At 43.6% G+C, this 21,978-nt stretch overlaps 2 protein-coding genes across 15 annotated transcripts in view; both read left to right on the top strand.

Annotated features, from left to right (window-relative positions):
* Nucleotides 1–21,978, top strand: part of LOC100424899 (guanine nucleotide-binding protein G(s) subunit alpha) — a 71,710-nt gene that overhangs the window by 16,120 nt on the left and 33,612 nt on the right. The gene's annotated exons all lie outside the window — the stretch shown is intronic.
* LOC144329396 (neuroendocrine secretory protein 55) overlaps nucleotides 1–21,978 on the top strand; it is a 64,535-nt gene that overhangs the window by 16,120 nt on the left and 26,437 nt on the right. The window lies entirely within an intron of this gene.

Genomic DNA, 21,978 nt, shown 5'->3' on the forward strand with positions numbered 1-21,978 from the left:
CCGAAGTATATGCCCTCCAGGGAGAAAAGTGATGCCGAGCGACACTGAGGGTCGTTTCCGGCTGGACAGGCCAGCGCCAGCAACCGTAAGCTGGACAGGCAGGGGCTTTCAGGTGAGCCAGGAACTGCCGGGGAGGGCCCCGGGGCTCCCCTGGCTAGGCTGGTGGGGTCCATGGTGGGCTAGGGTCTTTGGGAAAGGCGCGCCCCCGCCTCGCCTGGCACGGCTGCTTGGACTCAGACAGCTTGTCGTTGGTGTGTGTTGGTGTCCATATTCTGTGTTCGCCTGTGCATGATACGCTAAAGTGTCTCCCGTTCCTATCCCGGCACCCCCAAATTACCCGGCGACTGTGTACTTGTACTTGGGAACGGGCTGTCTTGTGGTTTGCGTCATGGCGCGGGCAAAAAACTTTCAGTGTTCGCACACTCTGGTGGTACCTGCGCCCGGGCGCTCTGCGGTGAGCCGTGCGGAGTACGCGCGGGGAAGGTGGCGGGGCCTCCCGGGAAATAAGCGGGGCCCCTGGCCTGGGGGAGCGGGGGATCGCTTTTTGCCGGCCTCCGTAACCTTGTTCCTGTATGTCTTTCTCTCTTTTTCCTTTTGCGCTAAGCGTTTCCTCACTTCTCATTCGTTCGCCAAACCCTCCCGCCTTTACAGTTGAAAAACCAGACATACAGGTATCTGGGGCGCCCGGGGCTGCACACATCAGTGTTCAGTATTCTGCACACACTCAGCTCGCCTGGTCGGGGGATGGGGGAGAGGGGAAACAACCTGCTGTAGGCAAGTCTGAATCCCAAACCACGTGGGGGCTGGTTCCAAGGGGGTGGGCGTGGCTGTGTTTAAAAAATATGAAATAATTTTTTTTCCTAGCGAAGAGCCTGAGGTAAGCCAATTATTTTTACAAAGAGTACAGTAGGAGGGGCTTGGTTTAAAAAGATGGGGATATGTGTTGGGAGTGGAATGTCACCTTTGTGTTTGAAATGCAACTAAAATAAAAATTTTCCAAAAATGCGCTGAGTGTATTTGAAGTGTGTGGACAAAGTATGGCAAAACCGTGAATATGACTTGTGAAACACGTAAATGTTTGCATGTGAATTTTTCCAAGCAGCTTTAGCTGGGGGCAAAGAGGCTTGTCAAAGGTAAGGTCTTCTGCAAATTGGCTCTGGATACAAAAAATATATAAAGGTCTTTTGATTACAGAAGTTAAAAATCATGATATTCTCATCAGGAGGGTATTCTGGTGGCCTTCTACCTTCCCCCTCCTCTGCTCACATTTCCCCACCTCTTGGTGCCCTCCCCTCTCCAGGATCCCCCTCCGCAACCCACAGCAAGACCCTCTCCTGTATTTCCCAGTCTTTCCGTGGCCATTTCCAGTTCCCCACTCCCCCAGCCCCCCAAGACTTCTTAACTTCAAATCTGGGGCATTAACTATTTTTGCCACATTTAATCAAATCAGCAATTAGCAATGGTCTGAATATGTGGTTTAAATGAAAACTTTCAAACGAACTTCACAAGCTTAATTTTTACATTTTATTCTCTAAGACCTTTCAAGGGATTTCAAGATCACAGTTTTTAAGACTGTGCTACATTTGTTAAATATGTTAGAACTTGTGACGGTTTTTTATTAATGGCATTATTGGCATGTAACTATGCTACTGTGATGTGGCTCTCACAAATCACAATTTTAGATGTGAGGATCATTTTGTGTATGCCCATCCAGGTAGATCATAACATTATCATTTACCCAAAAACATATAATATGGTAGTTGTTTTAAATTTCAAATGTCTCAGCTACACTAAAGCTACCACACATTAAATGACAATGCGCTGGTTTCCCTGCAGACATCTGATTTTGCCATAACAGACCCATTTCAATATTCCAAGCACAGCTCAGATTAGTGTTTAAAATTTACCCACATTATTTACCATGGAAAACTGGTTGTAAGCAAAAAGAATTGGAGGTCATCCCCTTTCTGTATATATCCTGGGAAGCAAACCTATAAATTTGGGGTGGGAGGACACAAATAGGTACAGACAGGAGACCCAAGTGACAGTGTGCACCTGACCCCTAATTGTCAAATTGGTAATGTGCCTTACATGCAGGGCTTCAGTTGCCTCCTTTGTGAAATGAAGCTTTCCTAGCAGATCTCCACTAAGGAATGCTTTGCCATGATTTGAGTCTTCTATTCTTCCTGGGGGTGGGGGTGGAGGAGACACAGTCCACTTACATCAGGACTGGAGACTTATACCATAGATTGTGCAGCCATCAATCCTGCAGCAAACTGTCCATGTTTGGGACCAGTCTTAAGAACATTAGAAGTTTCCTTTGTCTCCCCTTATTTTGTCACCAGGAGTAAAAATTAACTTTAACAAAAGGAATATTTGGTAGGGTCACCTTGCACCTTGTCCTGGCTTTGTTCTTGGGTGCTGGTGGCCAAACACCTTTGGATGCACATAGTCCAGAAGATGGGCTGGTAAACCATGAGCCATGTCTAGCATAAGCCTGAAATACAATAGCCAGTGTTAGCTGCTAGCTGAAACTGTACCACTGCAGTTTGTCAAAGCAGGCTACAGTTTTTGACCAGGCTTCCTTTTGCAGAGGTGACGTACCTCCTCTGGACCTGAATTATTGATTAGGGACAGGGAGAGGAGGAAGGATGAGGACTTACTCACAGGTAGGACAAGACTTTTTACTAACTTTCTAGTCCCAACATATAAAACAAGACATCCATCCATACATCCCTACCACTGAAAATGTAGATCAAATGGCTGTCTTTTGATATGGCTGCTAATTTGTGACATGCAGATTCATCTGTTGCTTGAAAAATGTTTGTTTATGTGCTTATCCTTTCTGTTTGTATTGCCTGGACTATTTAATCTCATTACAGGGACTCTTAAGAAATAAGAGAGAGAGAGAGAGAGAGAGAGAGAGAAAGATAGATAGAAATCAATAATACGATTAAAATTCTAAAACATTTAAAGAGTTCTTTTTAAAGAAGCCTTTTTCTTCTTGCTCAACACTATCCACCAATAGACTGTTTCCATGTTTCTGTTACGTTTTAAAATAATTTTGGTGGCTTAAACATTTTTTAAAACTTCATTTAGGTGTGATTTCCTCCTTGTTTAAGAACTGAAGGGGGCTAATAGATCAGAGTTTCTTAGTATCTGCCACATTTATTAAAATTGTGTAGGCAAATGCTATACATAAGAAAGGTTATTCTGCTATGATGCTTTATTTATACAGCGAATCACAATTAATTGTATGATTATTTATTTATGCCACCAAGTGCAACAGTGATGCATTATATCCCATCTTGCAGAAGCGCCTTTTTATTTTTATTTTCTCTTTCTCTCTCTCTTTTTTTTTTTTTTTAACATACAGCCATTTTTCTGTATTCTAAATGCCTCCACTGAGCTTTTGGTATGGTGGGAAGGATATAGCCTATCAGGCCACAAAATTTTGGAGTCCAGATAGATTTATTATTTTCTCTTCTCAGTCTCCTAGTAAGATTCATGCTTCTCAAAGTCTGAAATTCTATCTTGGTTTTAATTCTTATAGATTTTTCTCAAAAAAAAATTTCCCATATAGGTAGATTAATGTTTAAAATTTACACACATTATTTACCATGGAAAACTGGTTGTAAGCAAAAAGAATTGGGGGTCATCCCCTTTCTGTATGTATCCTCCTAACTTGAAAAGGAAAATCTCACTGCTCTCAGTATTATTAGTAACCAGTAATAATAATATAATAACACATTCTGATTACATTTTTGTTTGGTTTGAAACGAAGTCTCGCTCTGTTGCCCAGGCTGGAGTGCAATGGCAGGATTTCTGCTCACTGCAACCTCTGCCTCCCAGGTTCAAGCGATTCACCTGCCTCAGTCTCCAGAGTAGCTGGGATTACAAACGTGTGCCACCATGCCTGGCAAATTGTATTTTTAGTAGAGATGGGGTTTTACCATGTTGGTCAAGCTAGTCTCGAACTCCTGACCTCAAGTGATCCACCCAGTCTCCCAAAGTGCTGGGATTACGGGGGTGAGCCACCATGCCTGGCCACGTTTTACATTTTTTAAAGCCTTTCATCTAGTTATATTTGTCTCTTGAAACGGTCCTGGGCAATAAAAACTTGATAGGGCCCCATTTCATAGGCAAATAAACCAAAAGCTCAGAAATTAAATATCAGGCTTTTTTTTTTTTTTTTTGAGAAGGAGTCTCGCTCTGTTGTCCAGGCTGGAGTGCAATGTCATGATTTTGGCTCACTACAACCTCTGCCTCCTGGGTTCAAACGATTCTCCTGCCTCAGCCTCCTGAGTAGCTGGGATTATAGGCGCCCGCCACCACACCTGGCTAATTTTTGTATTTTTTTGTAGAGACGGGGTTTCACCATGTTGGTCAGGCTGGTCTCAAACTCCTGACCTTGTGATCCACCCGCCTCAGCCTCCCAGAGTTCTGGGATTACAGGCGCAAGGCATTGCGCCCAGCCTTCAGGCACTTTTAGTCAAAGACTGCTAAGTAGGTAAAGGATCTCAAATTTCAAATTCAGATAAGATAATGCTTACCAGAAATGTGATGGTAAGCTATAAAGCATTATTTAAATGTAAAGCATGATTATTCTAAGTATACTATGTGCTCTTAAAATCCCTTGCCAAATGACACGTGTCGAGTAGTCTGCTACTTTCTGAATTATAGCCAAACTCACAGATCCCTGCTTATAAATGTCCATTAAGTGTACATGAAATGTGAGCTCCCCCATTTCTGAGATGGTTGTCATTGCTATGGTGATATTTCATTTCCCCATTTGCTTTAACTCATCTGCCAGCACTGCAACATTGCAGCCTTAGTTTGTTGGGCCACTGTTTCCTTTTTTTTTTTAATGCAGGTTTTCTTTAAAGTTTTTTTTTTTGTTTGTTTATTTTTTATGCAGGTTTTCTTGAAATTTTGTTTTGTTTTGTTTTTTGTTTGTTTTTTAGCAGGGTCTAAAGCTTTTCTTCTTATTTAGGTTTCCACTAAGTAATAATTAATCATTATAATAATAAAATGCAGTTACTTTTCTGCATAGCTCTATTGTAAGTATAGTGTTAGAATGTTTAGAATCCTGGTCTGGATCTCATGATCTTATTAAAATAACTCTGCTCCATAGTCTTCCTAGTGATTTTTTTTTTTTTTTAAGTATGTCTTACTTCTAGTCCAGGCTAATTTCTATTTAGCAAGAGTCAGTGTATGGTCTTAGAAATCATCTTGGACTTTTATGCAGGAAAGTTAGTTGTTGTTGTTGTTGTTGTTTTTAAGATGGAGTCTCACTCTGTCACCCAGGCTGGAGTGCAGTGGCACTATCTTGGCTCACTGCAACCTCTGCCTCCCAGGTTCAAGCGATTCTCCTGCCTCAGCCTCTCAAATAGCTGGGATTACAGACATGCACCACCACACCTGGATAATTTTTTGTATTTTTAGTATAGACGGGGTTTCACCGTGTTGGCCAGGCTGGTCTGGAAATCCTGACCTCAGGTGATTGGCCCACCTTTGCCTCCCAAAGGGCTGGGATTACAGGCATGAGCCACTGCACCCGGCCAGGAAGGTTAGTATTAAGCAAAAAATAAATTTATTTTTAGAGAAGGTAACCTAGATTTGAAATTCCCAATGCCAGCCATGCTCCTTCTTCTTTTTAGAGTTAGCTTTTCCTCCAAATAAAACTTACTCCCAACCCCCAGCAAAAGTGTGGCTCTTCAAATGCCTCTAAATAAAGTAACTCTCAGGAGACACATCAGTAGTGAACAACAATTCGTTTCTACACTTCTTGGTTTCTTTTACCTATAGTAGCAAATGTGAGGTTCCTCTCAAACCCACTCATGCCATTTGCCCATTTAAAAATCAAATTTCTCAGGACGAGTAGCAATTTTCAAGAGAGAAGGAACAGGGCCAATTGATGTCACAAGGTCCCCACCATCAATTAAAACAAATCATTGGAGGGAACTAAGAGTATTGGTCAGCCTGATCGACCATCTCTGACCCCTTAGAATAGGGACTAGGAGACTCTGGCCCTAACACACACCTTCACAGATTTCATTAAATTAGACTGAATGGAGCTTTTTTTCCCATCAGATTCCTGTTCTGGCCTGTGGTCACCCTAAGCATAAGATCATGTTCTCTTTAGGAAGGAAGAAGAGAATGGACCTGAGCCTCTCTTTGGGAGTTCTGCTGAAGAGTCTGCAAGTCCTAAGTGGCCTTTACGCAATTTAGAGACCGGAAGGAAGGCATGAATACAAATTGGCCATGGGGGTCTCAGGGGGAAAGAAGCCCCTGAACAAAGGAGAGGAGAGGTATTTCAAAAAGAGGCTATATCCTCTTTTTTTTTTTTTTGAGATGGAGTTTTGCTCTTGTTGCCCAGGCTGGGGTGCAATGGCGCCATGTTGGCTCACTGCAACCTCTGCCTCCTGGGTTCAAGCAATTCTCCTGCCTCAGCCTCCCGAGTAGCTGGGATTACAGGCATGTGCCACCACACCCCACTGATTTTGTATTTTTAGTAGAGACAGGGTTTCACTGTGTTTGTCAGGCTGGTCTCGAACTCCTGACTGTAGATGATCTGCCAGCCTCGGCTTTCCAAAGTGCTGGGATTACAGGTGTGAGCCACCGCGCCTGGACTTTTTTTCTTAATTCCCCCCAAAAGAGGGCCAGCTACTAAGAGCAAAGTTACATTTGAGAAATCTAGAGTCTTTTTTAAAGGGTAACATGCTCAACCCAGTGCTTGGCACATATCAGTACCCCAAAAATGTTTTGGGTTTCTTGGGGTTTTTTTTTTGTTGTTTTTTGTTTTTTGAGACAGGGTCCCACTCTGTCACCCAAGTTGGAGTACAGTGGCATGATCTCGGTGCACTGCAACCTCCGCCTCCTGGGTTCAAGTGATTCTCCTGTCTCAGCCTCCCCAGTAGCTGGGATTACAGGTGCCTGCCACCATGCCCAGCTAACTTTTGTATTTTTTAGTAGAGATGGGATTTCACCACGTTGGCCAGGCTGGTCTTGAACTCCTGACCTCAGGTGATCTACCCGCCTTGGCCTCCCAAAGTGCTGAGATTACAGGTGTGAGCCACCATACCAAGCCTCAACTTTTCATTTTAGAAATTTACTTTTCCTCCTAGATTTTTTTTTCCCCTGCTCCAAGTGAGGTTTGGGGTTTGGTTTGCTTTCTTTTAAATAGATACCTTTTTAAAAATCTATGGCTGTGTAACATCTGTGTCCGGGGGATTTAAGCAGAAAGCCCTGTGTTGTTGCTGGGTTTTTGTTTGTTCGTTTTTCTGTTTTTTGCATTTCCCATTAGACTATTAACGTGTAAGTTCTAAAAGTGCCGGCCACCTCATTCCGTCTGTCTGTCTCCACCTGTCAGAGTACATTCTTTGTTTACATTCTGTAAACAAAGATCAATCCAAGCAGTAGACAAATGCCACCTTGCCACATTTATAATTGTGTGAAGTCACTCTCAGGTGAATGATGTGTCAGAGAGAGATGAGGAGATAACGTACTTTTTGACTTATCCTGTAAAAGTGTCACCTGTTACCCCTGCCTATCCAGCTGCCCCTTCTGTTTTGATTAGCTCCTAACTACAAATCAACTCAATACCGAGGCTGAGCTCAAGGACCTGAGCTTGGATTGTTCTACGGTTATTACACATCAAAAAAAGAAAAGAAAAGAAGAAAAGAAAATGTGTTTAGTTTCCTTTCCAACAGCCAGATGGTGAACCAGGCCAGCCCATGGGAACTGAAGATGAAGAGACCTCCAAGAAAGAGGTAGGGAGCAACAAAACAAAACAATGTTTGATTTTTCATTATGTCGATCGTCACATGCTCTCTGAGCACACATGAGGCACACACCTTTCAAGTTAGAATCAGTGGAGTGCTTTTCTACATGCAACAACTGGGAGCTACGCTAAGGGAAGAATGTTAGGCAACTGATCTGTGACGGAGCAATGGAAATTAAGGGAGTGTGCCTCTGTTGTACTTCCTTAGAGAAAAATCCCAAATTGCATTGCAGAGTAATTTGTTAAACCTCAGGAGTATTTAAATTCAGGAATATTTTGACTTGTGGAGTTCTGCCCACAGAACTGCACATTCGATCTTACTAAATGTTTTTTAATGATTCAATTTGGGGCGAGGAGAGAGGTATAAAGGTAGTATAAATTGTTATCCAATCTCAAATTTATTATGAGTCAGTCAATGTTTCCGACATTGTCACACACACACTGTGTGTGGGACAGAGAAAGTACTTTTAACTTCCTTTAATGAGTTGATAATGGGAAGGAAAAAAATCCCTGTACTACTTTCTAAGGAGTGTCACAGTTGAGCTTTCACATGCTCAGTGTCACCACTGAGTGAGCATCGATTCTTACAAGGAAATTAAGGCTTGGGCTGCAAGAGCCTCTCTCTTCTGATTTAGCTGGCTCTTGCCGCTCCCCTTCCATCAAAAGACCACATTATCTCTCTCCTCTTTCCCATTTGAACAATTTTGCTGTTCATCAAACTGATTGCTAACGTGAAAATTACATGATGGCATTTTTACAGGGAACCTGCATTCAGGTAAGTTTGAAGCTGTGGGATATTTGAGGGGGAAAAAAAGAGTAATGCTTATCATGATCCACAGAAACCAAAGTCAGACACTGTAAGATAGTCCAGAACCCAAGAAGGGCCACGACAGGACCCTTCCAAAGGAAAGAGAATCTCATGTCCCGTGTTTTAGCAAGTATCCATTCCAGCTCCCCCAGGGCTCTGGGACCCACATATCTGTGCCTCCACTTTTCTAGAGTTGTAGTAGCTGGTGGTCCAACTGAAAAAAAAAAAGAAAACAGGAAACCTGTCAATAATAGATAGTGTTATTTAGGAAGTATATAGGCACTTACATTACTGAGACCACTTGAACCCATCCTTTTAAATAGATACCTTTTTTAAAATCTATGGTTATGTAACATCTGTGTCTGGGGGACTTAAGCAGAAAGCCCTGTGGGTTTCTCTTTTCAAAAGACAGGACTTATTTATAATCAGTCCCTTGATTTTTCTTTGGCCTTCATGGGCTTTTGAAATCTTAGGAAGTGTCCATCCTATTTCCTTATAGCTGCTCTTTCTGTGGCTCTGCTAGGCCTTCAAATGCTGAACTAACTTATTAATTAAATCGTTGACGTCATTCAGGGGGTTCCTTTTGCCCACTGGCCCCCAACATGGGAATTTTTAAATGACTGGCTCTAGAAGGGCCCAAAGATGGTGAAGATGAATTGATATTTCAGGTGACCACTAGATGGTGAGACAGTATAAGGCAGAAAACAGGTGGCATGTCTATGTGAAAGTGAGAGGGATGGCCAGGGCCAGCAAAGGCGAAGAAGAGTCCCCTTGACTTTTACTGCCACCCCCTACCTCACGACAGAGCTTAGACTCAAATAGGCCCCAAAGCTTTAGCCAGACCAGCGTTTTACTTTTATGCTGTGAATTCTCCTAGTTAGCAATATGCTAGGATTTTAGAAGCATTTTGGGGGGCTCAGTCTAACAGAGGGGTCCTCCAAGTGGCTTCGTTGACATTTTGTCATGGGGGGGCTGTCCTCTGCACTGTGGGATGTGTAGCAGCATCCCTGACTGCTACATACCAGACACACACACTCTCTCTCTCTCTCTCTCTCTCTCTCTCTCTCTCTCTCTCTCTCTGACAACCAAAACTGTTTCTAGTCATTGCAAAACGTCACCCCTCGTTGATAACTACTGCCCTAACATCATCAGTTTCAAATTCTGGGGAAAGTTCAAGATCATACATACTGTAACTTGTGTATCTTAAAAATATATATATCGGGGCCAGGTGCGGTGGTTCATGCCTGTAATCCTAGCACTTTGGGAGGCCAACGTGGGCAGATCACCTGAGGTTAAGAGGTCGAGACCAGCCTGGCCAATATGGTGAAACCTCATCTCTACTAAGAATACAAAAAATTAGCTGGGCGTGGTGGCGGGCGCCTATAATACCAGCTACTCGGGAGGCTGAGGCAGGAGAATTGCTTGAACTTGGGAGGCAGAGGTTGCAGTGAGCCAAGATGGCACCATTGTACTCCAGTTTGGGCAACAAGAACAAAACTCCATCTCAAAATATATATATATAAAAATATATATATAATATATCACATATATGATTATACATTATATGATTATATATATGATATATAATATATATAATTGCCTTGGGTAATTTCTAGGATTCTTCACTAAAAAATTAGCCGGGCATGGTAGTACATGCCTATAGTCCCAACTACTCTGGATGCTGAGGTGGAAGGATTGCTTGAGCACAGGACGTCGAGGCTGCAGTGAGCTATAATCTTGCCACTCCAGCCTAGATGACAGAGTAATACCATGTCTTTAAAAAAAATAAATGCAGTGAAGTCATGGTCTAGAGTATACATACATATGGCATCTACAGATGTCAAGAAGAAAGCTCAAGCTCAAACAAGCTTGGAGGTTGAAGGAGGAGGTTGATTCATATATTATATGATTACATATTACATCATATATATCATATATGTATATATCATTATATATACATGATTATATATGATTACATATTATATATCATACATGTGATATGTCATATATATCATATATATTATATATAATATAAAATACATATTTTTTTTTTTCCCAGAGAAAAGTTTGTCCACTGCAGTACTTTTTTTTTTTTTTGAGATGGAGTTTCACTCTTGTTGCCCAGGCAGAAGTGCAATGGCATGATCTCCGATGACTGCAATCTCTGCCTCCTGAGTTCAAGCAACTCTCCTGCCTCAGCCTCCCTAGTAGCTGGGATTACAGGCATGAGCCACCTCATCCAACCCTGCAGAAGTAATTTCTAGAAATCTCAGAGAAGAAAGTGACCCAGATGACCCTAACTAGAATAGAAAAGGAAATTATTTCAGGGAAGTAAACAGTGAGTGGACTTTGATTAACCAAGTCAGTCCCATAGCTAGGCTAAATCAGTGCTTAAATAGCCTTTACCCTGAAATGATCTCATCTTCCACTCAGGGGTTCTTCAGGATGCCTTTTCCTGTAGCAGGCTAGGAACTCTCTCTCTGACTGGTGCACACTCAATTAATTCACTCTGCATTGTAGAGAAGGATGCCAAGACATGAAGGACCCATCTGTCAGATGGCTGCTGACAATGTATCAGCTCTAGGGTGGCAGGAGCCTCACTTTATATGTGTTCCCCAAAACAGCAGCAGAGTCTTTAACTGATAATGTGTACCCACCAGCAAGCAGTGTGTGGGCCCCAGTTGCTGGGTCTCCCTAGTCCCAGGCCCATAGGGAACTAGCCTACTGCATGGAGGTAACCTATGACCTTTAGCAACTGGTCTTTCAAGGCACAAAGTTCGATTGCAGGAGAGAGGGGCAGTGGAAGGAACGGCTCTGAATGACTGGACTGAGAAAGAGCATAAGATCTCTCAGGAATGAAACATAGCTGTGCCAATAAAAGTAACAATCCAAGGACATTTCCTGGTCAAGAGTCTTGTGCTTGGTCTTTGATAAAGTGGACACCCCCTTCTCCATCCTAGGGCAGACTCTGTAACCATTATTTCTTGAAATAATCATAACAGGACTAAATTGTGATCTTAATTTTAAACAGTGGTCTAAGTCCCTAACTTGCATCTGACCAGCCTCTCTCAAGTAACCATTATGGAAAGGGACTTTATAACTTCTTTGTTATATTGTGACATAACACATTTACATTTTTGCCCCCATTTGGTCTTTCTATAGAGTTTTCAGATTGTAACATCTGAATTCATCTCATCAAGTTTTTTAATTGAAACATCTGATTGTAATAACTGAAACAGAATCATTAGGGATCTAATTTTTTCCAACAAAGGAGATTTTTTTCTCCCCCCCCCCCCCTTAGGGAGTTTCGAATTTGTGACCTCTGAGTTCACTGCAAAGGCCAGAAAAGTAAATAAATAGATAGACAATGGCCACTCTCCCTTCCAGACATGTACGTGTATTTTAACACTTTAGCTTTTACCATTAGGATTTCTTTAGGGGAAGGTGTAGAAATATATTGGTAGTTTGATAAATTATATATCAAACGTGTAAAATTTAAAATATCATTTGAAATCAAAACTTGTCTGAAGACTAGCTTTTTGTCACAAGTTCAGCTAAGCAAAGTGCCCCCTAACTATCAAACCTCCTTCGTGCAGAATCCTAGAAATTACTTAAGGCAAGCTTTTTGAATGTTGATTTTGACATTTTGCCTGGGAAAGTGCAACAGCTTTCCAAGCAAATGCTTAGAAGACTCAGGGCAGAACCCAAAAACAAATGCCAGACGTTAGGGGAAAATTTTGTAAAGTTGGATTGCCAGAAAACTTCTAGCTATTTATAATTAAGCAGTTTTAGCCGCTAAAGGGAAAGCACATTAGATCATTTTGTTTTGCAAAACAAATGGCCAGGGTGGGGTTTAGGAGGGTTCTCCTTTCTGAGTGGGAGTCCTTGGAAATGTTCCTGATGGGATCCAGTCATTCTGGAGCGCTCTTACAAAATCGTTCATCCTAGGGCAGTTTGGTGTTTGTGAGCATACAGTGTTTACTCCTTGGTGTCTTCTACTGTAGATCTGATCTGATGGGGGAGGCTGTGGGCAGAGGAGCTCCAGCTCTTTGGGAGGATCCTAGAATAGTACAAACAGCACTGGGTTAGAAGTTGGAAGCTCTCATTCCTGGGACCTTGGATGATTCTAGAACTTTATTCTAGGATTCCATGAATTTGCTAAGCTGACATCGGGAAAAGGCTAACGTTTGATTCTTGAAAGTATTGACAAGGCCCCATTTGGGAATGATTCTGCCAAGTATTCCTGGGGTCCTGCCATGGTCAGGAGAGCACCTTAAATTTGATGGGTTGTCAGGGAAGAAGCAGAGGATATCTCCGTGTTCAGCTTTATGTATGAGGAAGTCAAGACCCAAGATGGGAGCAGGACAGGGACAGCTTGAGAAAGGAGGCTTGAGATTGAGACTTGGACTCAGGTGCCAGGGATGAATCCAAAATGCCTCCAGGCATCTCAGCCTCAGACTTAAGCTAACAGATAGCACACAGTGGATGCCTCTCTGTTTCTTTTCTTTTCTTTTTTTGAGATGGAATCTTGCTCTGTCACCCACGCTGGAGTGAAGTGCCATGATCCTGACTCATTGCAAACTCCACCTCCCAGGTTCAAGCAATTCTCCTGCCTCAACTTCCTGAGTAGCTGGGACTACAGGCACATGCTACCACATATAGCTAATTTTGTATTTTTAGTAGAGATGGGGTTCTCCATGTTGGTCAGGCTGGTCTCGAACTCCTGATCTCAGGTGATCCACCTGCCTTGGCCTCCTCCCAAAGTGCTGGGATTACAGGCGTGAGCCACTGTGCCCGGTCTAATATTTTTCTTTTTAGTAGAGATGGGGTTTCACCATGTTGGCCAGGCTGGTCTAGAACTCCTAACTTCAGGTGATCCGCCTGCCTTGGCCTCCCAAAGTTCTGGGATTACAGGCATGAACCACCGTGGCTGGCCTTTGTTGTTGTTTTTTTTTCTTCTGGCTCTACAATCTTGATTCCCCAGAGTTAGGGCCTGATCAGATGTTAAGGCAGGCTCAGAATGGGGCATCTGCTCTGCCAGAAGAAGGTGGGTGGTCAGAAAGAAGAAGGAAGATCATTAGGGCTGCCTTAGTTGGAGAAAGGGGGCTCATCTCTCATCTTCTCAGAAGTTTCACAACCCAGAAAGGGGAGAGCGGAAAGCAGCCTCCTAAGGAATTCTCGAATTTCTTTCTCACTTTTCCTTTTTTTTCTCACTCACTTTCTTCTGAGATTTATTTTTAAATAGGGTTCTTATTGTGGGGGGGCTTTCTGAGCAGGAACCACCTTTTTTTGGAGGGAAATAAATGAGAACACGAATTATTCAGGGCTGGGAAGTGGAAACAATGGAAGAAAGCAAGGCCGCTCAGAACCGGCTGGCAGAGGGCGCTCGGCTTTTACTATTGACAGCCTGGCTTTCAAAAATTCACTCTTGTGCCTGCGCCTAAGGCAGAACCCGCATCCCCCTCCCTAAATCCTCCTTCTCAGGGACACAGCCCCTGCCCCTAAGGCTGAGGAATGTTTTTAAAAGTTTACAGTTGAGCAATTGACATCTAAGGACAAATCCCGGCCACTTTTAACTAGTGGATCTGAAGATCTTAGCCAGGACAGGAAAGAACAGGATCAGGTAACCTCTAGATTCATAGCCCTGGTGCCCCGGTTCTCCTGGGAACTGGTCCTGAGATCCTGGACAAATCCCTGGTTCTAGTTTTTCTTAACTGAAAAAACAGGAGGGAGGTTTTTCTCACTTTAAAACTTATTTAATTATCTGATATAGTTTAAATAGACGAGGTATGCCAACACCCTATCCAACACACACTTTTTTAAATGTCTGTTCCAAAATGGAAGATTGTATAGGAAATCAAATGGTAGGGCCCTCTGTTGTCCTTTGGTAAATAATTAATAGTTTCTGGGTCCCCATCGCCGGGAGAATCTTTGCAGGAGCAGAGTTTGGTGGTAAACTCTTTCACACCTCAATCAAGAGCTAGACAAGAGGTTCATAGATGAGCAGAGCTCGTTTCCACCAGGGAAATCCAAGGGGCCTACCTGGAGAAGTTAGCATTTAAGACAATATGGGGAGATGGAGTAGAATTTGAGGTGCATGGTCAATGATTGTTCACAGAGAAGGGACTTGCTAGGGATAAATCGTTGCTTTTCCATTCATGCAAGCATCATTGAGTTTTTCAGGATCTCTGAGACCTCAGGGCTAGTTTTAAGTTCTTCCCCTCCTCAACCCCTCTCCACTTCTCAGTGCTTCACGGTACAGCAGGGCATTCTCACTAGCGAAGGCGTCCTCTCTAAGGATGGGACCCCTACTGTCCATCTCAGGCTCAGCACTGCCTTGGGGCAGGCCACTTCTGGCTTCTTTAGGCCTCGTTTCCACTGAAGGGCAAGCTGGGTCTGATGGTGTCTGGCCAAATTCCTTGGTTCCAAGAACAGGTGCCATTGCCATTCCCTGCGATTTCTGCCCCCCACCACCCCATCCAGCAGCTGGAAAATGATGAGGTCATCTATTTGAGAAGGGCCACACAGGCCTCCCACACAAGGGCCTACAAAGTCCTCCAATGGGAATTTATTTCTTTCCGATCAAATTTACCCTCCATATCCCATTCATATACACATTCTCTCTCCCCTTACTCTTAAAATTGTAAAGTTAAGGAAACTGAATACAAACAGTTGATTGAAGGTAAATGTCCCTCCCACCCACCTATTTAAACATTTTTCTTTTAGTTGATAACTTTCCTACAACATTATTCTCTTATGCCCATATTCTTCTGAGGATTCTTTAAAGCTTTTCTTGCACTTTCTTCTCCTCACAGTTCCTGACTTCTAGCCCTGAGTGGTGGCTGAGGGCAGGTGACCCTGTAGACCATGGGGAGCAGGGGAGGCCCAGGCAGGTGACTGCCTCTTTCCAACCTTTCCTGGGCCACTGGAGCTCCTCCCCACCAGAGGTCAGCAGAGAGCTCAGAATGGCTGGGTCTGCTCTCAGAAAGTGGGATCTTGGAATTCTCTAGATGCAATGTAGGATGCCCAAATGGAAAAAAAGCCCCGTGTTTACAGGGTGTTTTGGTTGGGACTCTCATCCTGTCTTGGGTCCCTGGGACCTTACTTTTAACACCAATACAGCCATTCTGTGCTTTTCTCAGGGGAGGGATGGTTGGGGGTTTGGTCTGTTTATTTGGTGGCTTTCTTGGTCAGTCTTCTTCCCGCGCCAGACGCACAAATCCCTCCCTTAGAGGGAACCACACCCTCTTAGAACTCTCCCTACTGGGGCCCAGCTGCCCACTTTTGCTTCCCACAGGACATGGAACCCACATCCCATACTTGGTCTGGCGCCTTTTCTTCTAGTTGTATTTATTGTTAAAATGACATCATAATATTACAGGAAATCCCCCCAGCCTGCCCTCACCCTGCTATGGTTTTCTTGATCATGATCTCCCCCTGTTCTTTACTCAGGTGTATGGATAGTTTTGAGACGGCATGAATCGTGGTGTGCAGTTTCATATTAATCCCCCTGCTCCACAAACACACACTACAGGGCAGTTTCCTTAGAGCTCTTCCCTGTTTGCCATCGTCCTTCCACGGTTCTTTCACTTGTTTAGTCCTTTCGCTAGTGGGGAAGAGCAGAGAAAGAATTGAGGTTCTCTCCCTTTGTTTTTCCTTCTCTGATCTTTTGAAATCCCGGGGTCCTTGTGAACGACTCAGAAATTAAAACCAATTCCCTTTGGCCAGTTGTTTATTGTTGAAAGAGAGAGACAAAGAGAAGGTACAGACAGAAGGAAGGAAGTAAATAGAGATTAAATTTAAAAATTTGAAAGGGAACGGTGGTTCACGCCTGTAGTCCCAGCACTTTGGGAGGCCAAGGTGGGCAGATCACCTGAGGTCAGGAGTTCAAGACCAGCCTGACCAACATGGAGAAACCTCGTCTCTACTAAAAATACAAAATTAGCCAGGCATGGTGGCACATGCCTGGAATCCCAGCTACTTGGGAGGCTGAGACAGGAGAATTGCTTGAACCTGGGAGGCAGGGGTTGAGCTGGTGAGCTGAGATTGTGCCATTGCACTCCGGCCTGGGCAAAAAGAATGACACTCTGTCTGAAAAAAAAAGAAAGAAAAAAGAAAGAAAAATTGAAAGGGAGAGAGAGGAGGAAAAAAAAAGAAAAGAAAATGAGTACCTTTGCCAAGTTTAGCTCTAAGCACCAAATGGGGTCCTTGCCCTCTAGGAACTCCTAGTCCAGAACAGAGGAGAGGATCAGGTTGCAAGTGATTATCCTTCTACCAGGCAGGGGGTGGAGCGCTGCCAAGGAGGGTGTGGCTGGCACAGCTGAGGGGTAAGGCTGGTTGGACGGGACAGGAGTACAGGGAGGAGAGGCAGGCTCACAATCCAGGCTGGGGCATCCTCTCCTCCCCATCTCACTGCCCCATGAGGTCCTTTGTTGGTTCAAGTGCCAACCAGAAGAGCTGGGACAGAGGCCTCTCCTGTGTGCCAAGATGGGGGCCACCACCACCCTCTGAGCTCTGACCGCTGCCCTCTCACCTCTTATTGCTTTCTCAAATGTTTATCTCCTGATTCTAAAATGATGGTCCAATTTTTGTTTTATTTTAAACTTAGGAACACACTGCATGTAGCACAACTTCATTTTCCAAGTGTTTTCACATGCCTTATCCCACTAAGTGGTTTTGTTTTGTTTTAGGAAGTCTGGCACATAGAGAACCTTCCAGTTCTTAAAAAAAAAAAAAAAAAAAAAAAAAAAAAAAAAAAAAACCATAAATTTTTAAATTTGATAATTATCCAGAACAAAACAAAGCAAACCCTCAGGTTAAAAGTGAGCATCCTATATGTTAAGTATGCATCTTTGATGTTGGGGAAACCTTTGAATTTACAAATCGATGTCCTTGAGAATTGGGTTCCAGCCAGACCCATTATAGGCATTGTTTTCTTTTTTCTTTTTCCTTCCTTCCTCCCTTCCTTCCTTTCTTCCTCTCATTCCCCCCTCCCCACTTTGAAAAACAAGTTTTATTCTCTTGGGGTATGTTCATTAGAGAGGGAAGACAATCTGTTCAGCAAGGAAAGGTGAGGGGAAGAGAAAAGGGGGGAATTCAGCAGGAGGAGAACAGGGACAAGGTTGATTGCTCTGTGCTAGGGTGAGGGTGGGGGGCAGAGAGAGAACATCACAGCCAGATGCAAATCACAAGAGCAGACCTTCAGCTTCCTGGCATTGGTGGGGAAAATATTCCGTCAGCTGCCTTTCTATGTCCTGGGCTTCATTCATCAGCTCAAGAGAAAAAAATAAAATCAAAATTTCATCCTAATTTGTTGTGGTTGGGCCCCGTTCTCCCACGTTTTGGCCTTCTTGTAAAGCACAACCACAAAGGCTTCCTGGGCTGACCTGCCTCTCAGTTCATTCTCAAGGCGTTAGCTTCATCCCATCAGGAGGAGTTCAGACTCTCCCCAAGTGCCAAGAGTTAGAAATGTGTTGCTAATTGATTTGAGCTAAATTTGTGTTGCTTTGAGACTTAGCAAAATGGCTGATTAGGGGCCAGTGTTGGGCAAAATAATTGCTGATCTAATAGCTAAGAAAAGGAACTCATTCACAAATATGTTTATAAAATGGGCCTTCTGTGACATTTTGGAGTTGTCAGGGAGTTAGGGGTCATGGTGGTTCTTCAGGAAGAAAGAAATGTTGGGAAATGTTTAATGGAAATTTAGCATAAAATGACATGCCTCATTTAAGAAAATAGTTAAATCCATCATGGTTCCAAGTGAAAACAGTTGTCACAAATTAATTTTTCAAATGTTTGACTATTGGCAGGTCTGAGGTTTACTCATATGTAGATTATGTCCAACTTGGCAAAAGCATGGAATCCTGCCCAGTCCTTGGTACACAGGGACTGGCACATGTACCCATTTTTTCTCACTGATAAGTTATTTCCTAATTTTTTGGTTAACTTGTAGGTCGAAATAGCCTTACTCCTTTTTGTCTGTCTAGTAGCATCTCTAAGCTTGCAGTAGCTGCTCACGTGTCTGCCACGTCCCTTAGAAGGATGAGTCCTTGCCGGGTCGGTGAGTTTGCCTCAATTCGGGCATTTTCATTTGTTAATTCATTCATTCGATATACATGTGTTGAGTGCCAAATATGTGCCCTTCCCTGTGGGGAAGACAAAGGTATGAGACATTGTGACTCCCTTGATGGAATCAAAACAAACCCAGGAAGTTAAGAAGAGTGGGCAGTCTCTGTTATAAGTGATTACACAGGGAATAAATAAGGAAAGGTGGAAAGATTGTCAACCAAAAGACTTCAACAGCCTGCTAAGAGTCTTCCAGCCCAGTTGAGCACACCAAATCAGAGATTACCTAAAGGTGTCATGAGTGCTGATAATTAAACTGCAGAAAACCTAGAAGAGATGATCTGCTGGGGTCAAAACAAACAACATTTGACAGGCACAGCCATTCAGATTTTCATGCCACTCTGAGGCTGAAATTTTCTGCACAAACAGCAGCAACTGAACCTTTTCTAGTCACAGGGTAGACCTCCCTGTTGATAGGGTAGACCTCCCTGTTGATAACTTGTCAGTCATGGGACTGAATGAGGCCTTTCTCCAGGAGGCATAGCCCAGAGGGTTACTGGTCATGCTGAGGAGGCAGTCTTGCTTCCAGGAGGGGCTGCAGAGGCCTGGCCCAAGAGTGGTGCTGAGAACTGCCTTTTGCCAACTTCTTTCTTTCATTGTGCACTCTCTGGAGCCAAACTATGCCTTCCAGGATCTTTCAAGACTAAAATTCTCTTAGGAGGATGGGCCCAATATTTCCCACCTAACCTTAGAAATCTATGTCTAGGATTAGTGTTTTGAGAGTTAGATGGGAAAGTGTAGTTTGCAGTCAGGTCCTGATGTACTACAAAGTGCTTTCACCTTAGTGCTTTCATCCTCCATGTTAGCGCCAACCCTCCATCTTAGCTCTTGGGCTGGCCCCTGTCTTAGCTCTAGTCTTACATCTTAGCTCCTCCCCTGCTTTCTATCTTAGTTCCTGGCCTACCCTCCATCTTAGCTCCTGGTCTGCCCTCCATCTTAGCTCCTGGCCTGCCCTCCATCTTTGCTCCTGGCCTGCCTTCCATCTTAGTTCCTGGTCTGCCCTCTATCTTAGTTCCAGTCCTCCATTTTAGATCCTGAGCTTTGGGTCTCTTTTGTTCCCTAATGCAGATAGAGATAGTCTATATTCAAATACTATAATTAATGCCCAGTCATTGTGGAAAGAAAAACACATTTTAATTTCCAGAATTTTATTTCCAACTTTCCTTTCACAAATACTTTTAAATTATCTATTTATTACCCTTGAAATAATATGTCTTATTGATAGGTCTCTAACTATCACAGCACATGATGGTGACCTGTATGGTTTTTTTGAAAATATGAGTGTGTAATACAGATTGCCAGCTATTTTTTACGTCAAAAATAAGATAAGGGAAGGTATTTTGTGTGGATGACTGAACTGAAAGAACTCTCAGGTAAACTTTACTCCGTAGTGAATATGATTGAGATTTATAGAATTATTAAGTTGTGGCTTCTTAAAAATTGCCACTGCAACAGGAATGCCTGAATTTTGTGTTCTAGGTGATCATGGATGAGCACATGGCAAATCTGAAAAGTTGATTTGGCCCCAGGCCTCCCTACCTCCCTGCAGGTGGCTGTGTTCTCTTCAGTTAATCCCATTAGCTGGCAAAGGCTTATGGGGCTACTTTTAAGGGACATTTGCATTTTCATAAAGAGCTTTAGAGGCCCAAAAGCCCAGACAGTCACATTTTTAATAGTGGGATTCTTAAGAGTAGCATTCTAACAAGAGGCATTGGGGGGAACAGGGGAGGGCATTTGGGCAGTCACCCCCCCCCCACACTTCTAGTTCCAGCCCCATACCCTGTTATTCCCAGCCCAAGTCTATGGCTGCCTAGCAGCCCTCAAAGCAATGAGTTGACTTTCTTCCACTGTGATCCCAGGACACGCAGACCTCTCACACCAGATCTCCAAGTAGCAGCATACTGCTTAGTGCTATTCTGCCTGGCAGCGGGGTACCCCCCCCCACCCCACTCAGTGGCAGTAAGGTTCAGATCGCAGCCTTCAGGGTGCCTGACTCATTCCAGCTCCGGTCGATAATGACAAGCCCCATGTTTTTCTCCAGCCTCCATGGCTATGACACATAAAACAGTCAGGAAATAAAAGAGGCTTGAGTACTATACGGTTGCTTTGCTTTCTTTAAAAAAGAAATATAATGTGAAGGGCATAGGGGGAAGGAGCAAGGAGGCAGGAGGCCAGGCCAGCAAATAAGCCAGCAGCAAAAAAACCTTGTTGTTTGTTACATAAACAGCTCCCCCCACTCCCCCACCCTCCCCCTCAACTGTACTGCGGTTATATCCTTAGGAAAAACTGGGGCTTAGTGGAGCTTGGGTTGATTTCACACCTTAGCTTAGAGTTAGTCAGAGGTGTATTAACAGCTAATGATTCCATTGAGGGCCGCCCAGATTGCCATCTTGACTTGCCAGATATTAGCAATACCCTTACAGAAACCCAAAAGCCTGCCAATTAAGTTCCCCAGTGTAAGTTAAAAGGGGCCTTTCTGAGATGTGTGATCTTTAGGAAAAGGAAATTAAGCTAATTTTGAAAGCTCCTGACACTCGAGTTTCCTTATAATGTAAGTAGGTGACAGCTGGGATGAATATCATAGTCCCTCCCGTAATGTGTATGTGAATAGATGTCATGGATTCTAATGGCAGAGTTCAAAGTCACTCAGAGGGAGGGTTTTTGTTTTTTAATGTCAGCCACCTGAAATATTTTCAGAAAGTTCTGTGATGGCTAACAGGATTAGAATGACATTGTCACAAAATGATATGAGGTGTTAAAAAGACCCCTACACGATGCGTGTCCACAGCACACAAGAAGTACCCCCCCCCCACACACACTAAGTATGACTCAGTAAGAGTGAGGAGGAGAACATCGAATTATATAAGTTACAGTTTTATTTCAAACACACAAGCACGTAGGCCAGCAGTGATAGTAAACACGCAGGCACACTTTCCCTCTGAGCATGAGAGGCGTTTGGATTTTATCTTCACAGATGCAGAACCTCTGTACTTACTTCTAAATAGCTTCCTCCTGACCCTCAGCTAAGTCAACGGGGAGAAATCAGCCACCAAGTTTTGCTAAATTGTGTACCATGACAGTGACTTGTATTTAGGAGACCTTGCATGTATCTAAAGCCCAGAGATAGCCGCCGCCACCGTTCCTCCTGATGAAAATGGCCTCACCAGCACCTTGCTGCAAACAGAGGCCAGCTCGAAACATTGATTTTCTCCCCACCCTCGCAAGGTTAGGATTCTGCTTAGAACTCTCTGCTTTAAGCTAA

Source organism: Macaca mulatta, chromosome 10 (assembly GCF_049350105.2).
Source record: "Macaca mulatta isolate MMU2019108-1 chromosome 10, T2T-MMU8v2.0, whole genome shotgun sequence".
Classification (NCBI taxonomy): domain Eukaryota; kingdom Metazoa; phylum Chordata; class Mammalia; order Primates; family Cercopithecidae; genus Macaca; species Macaca mulatta.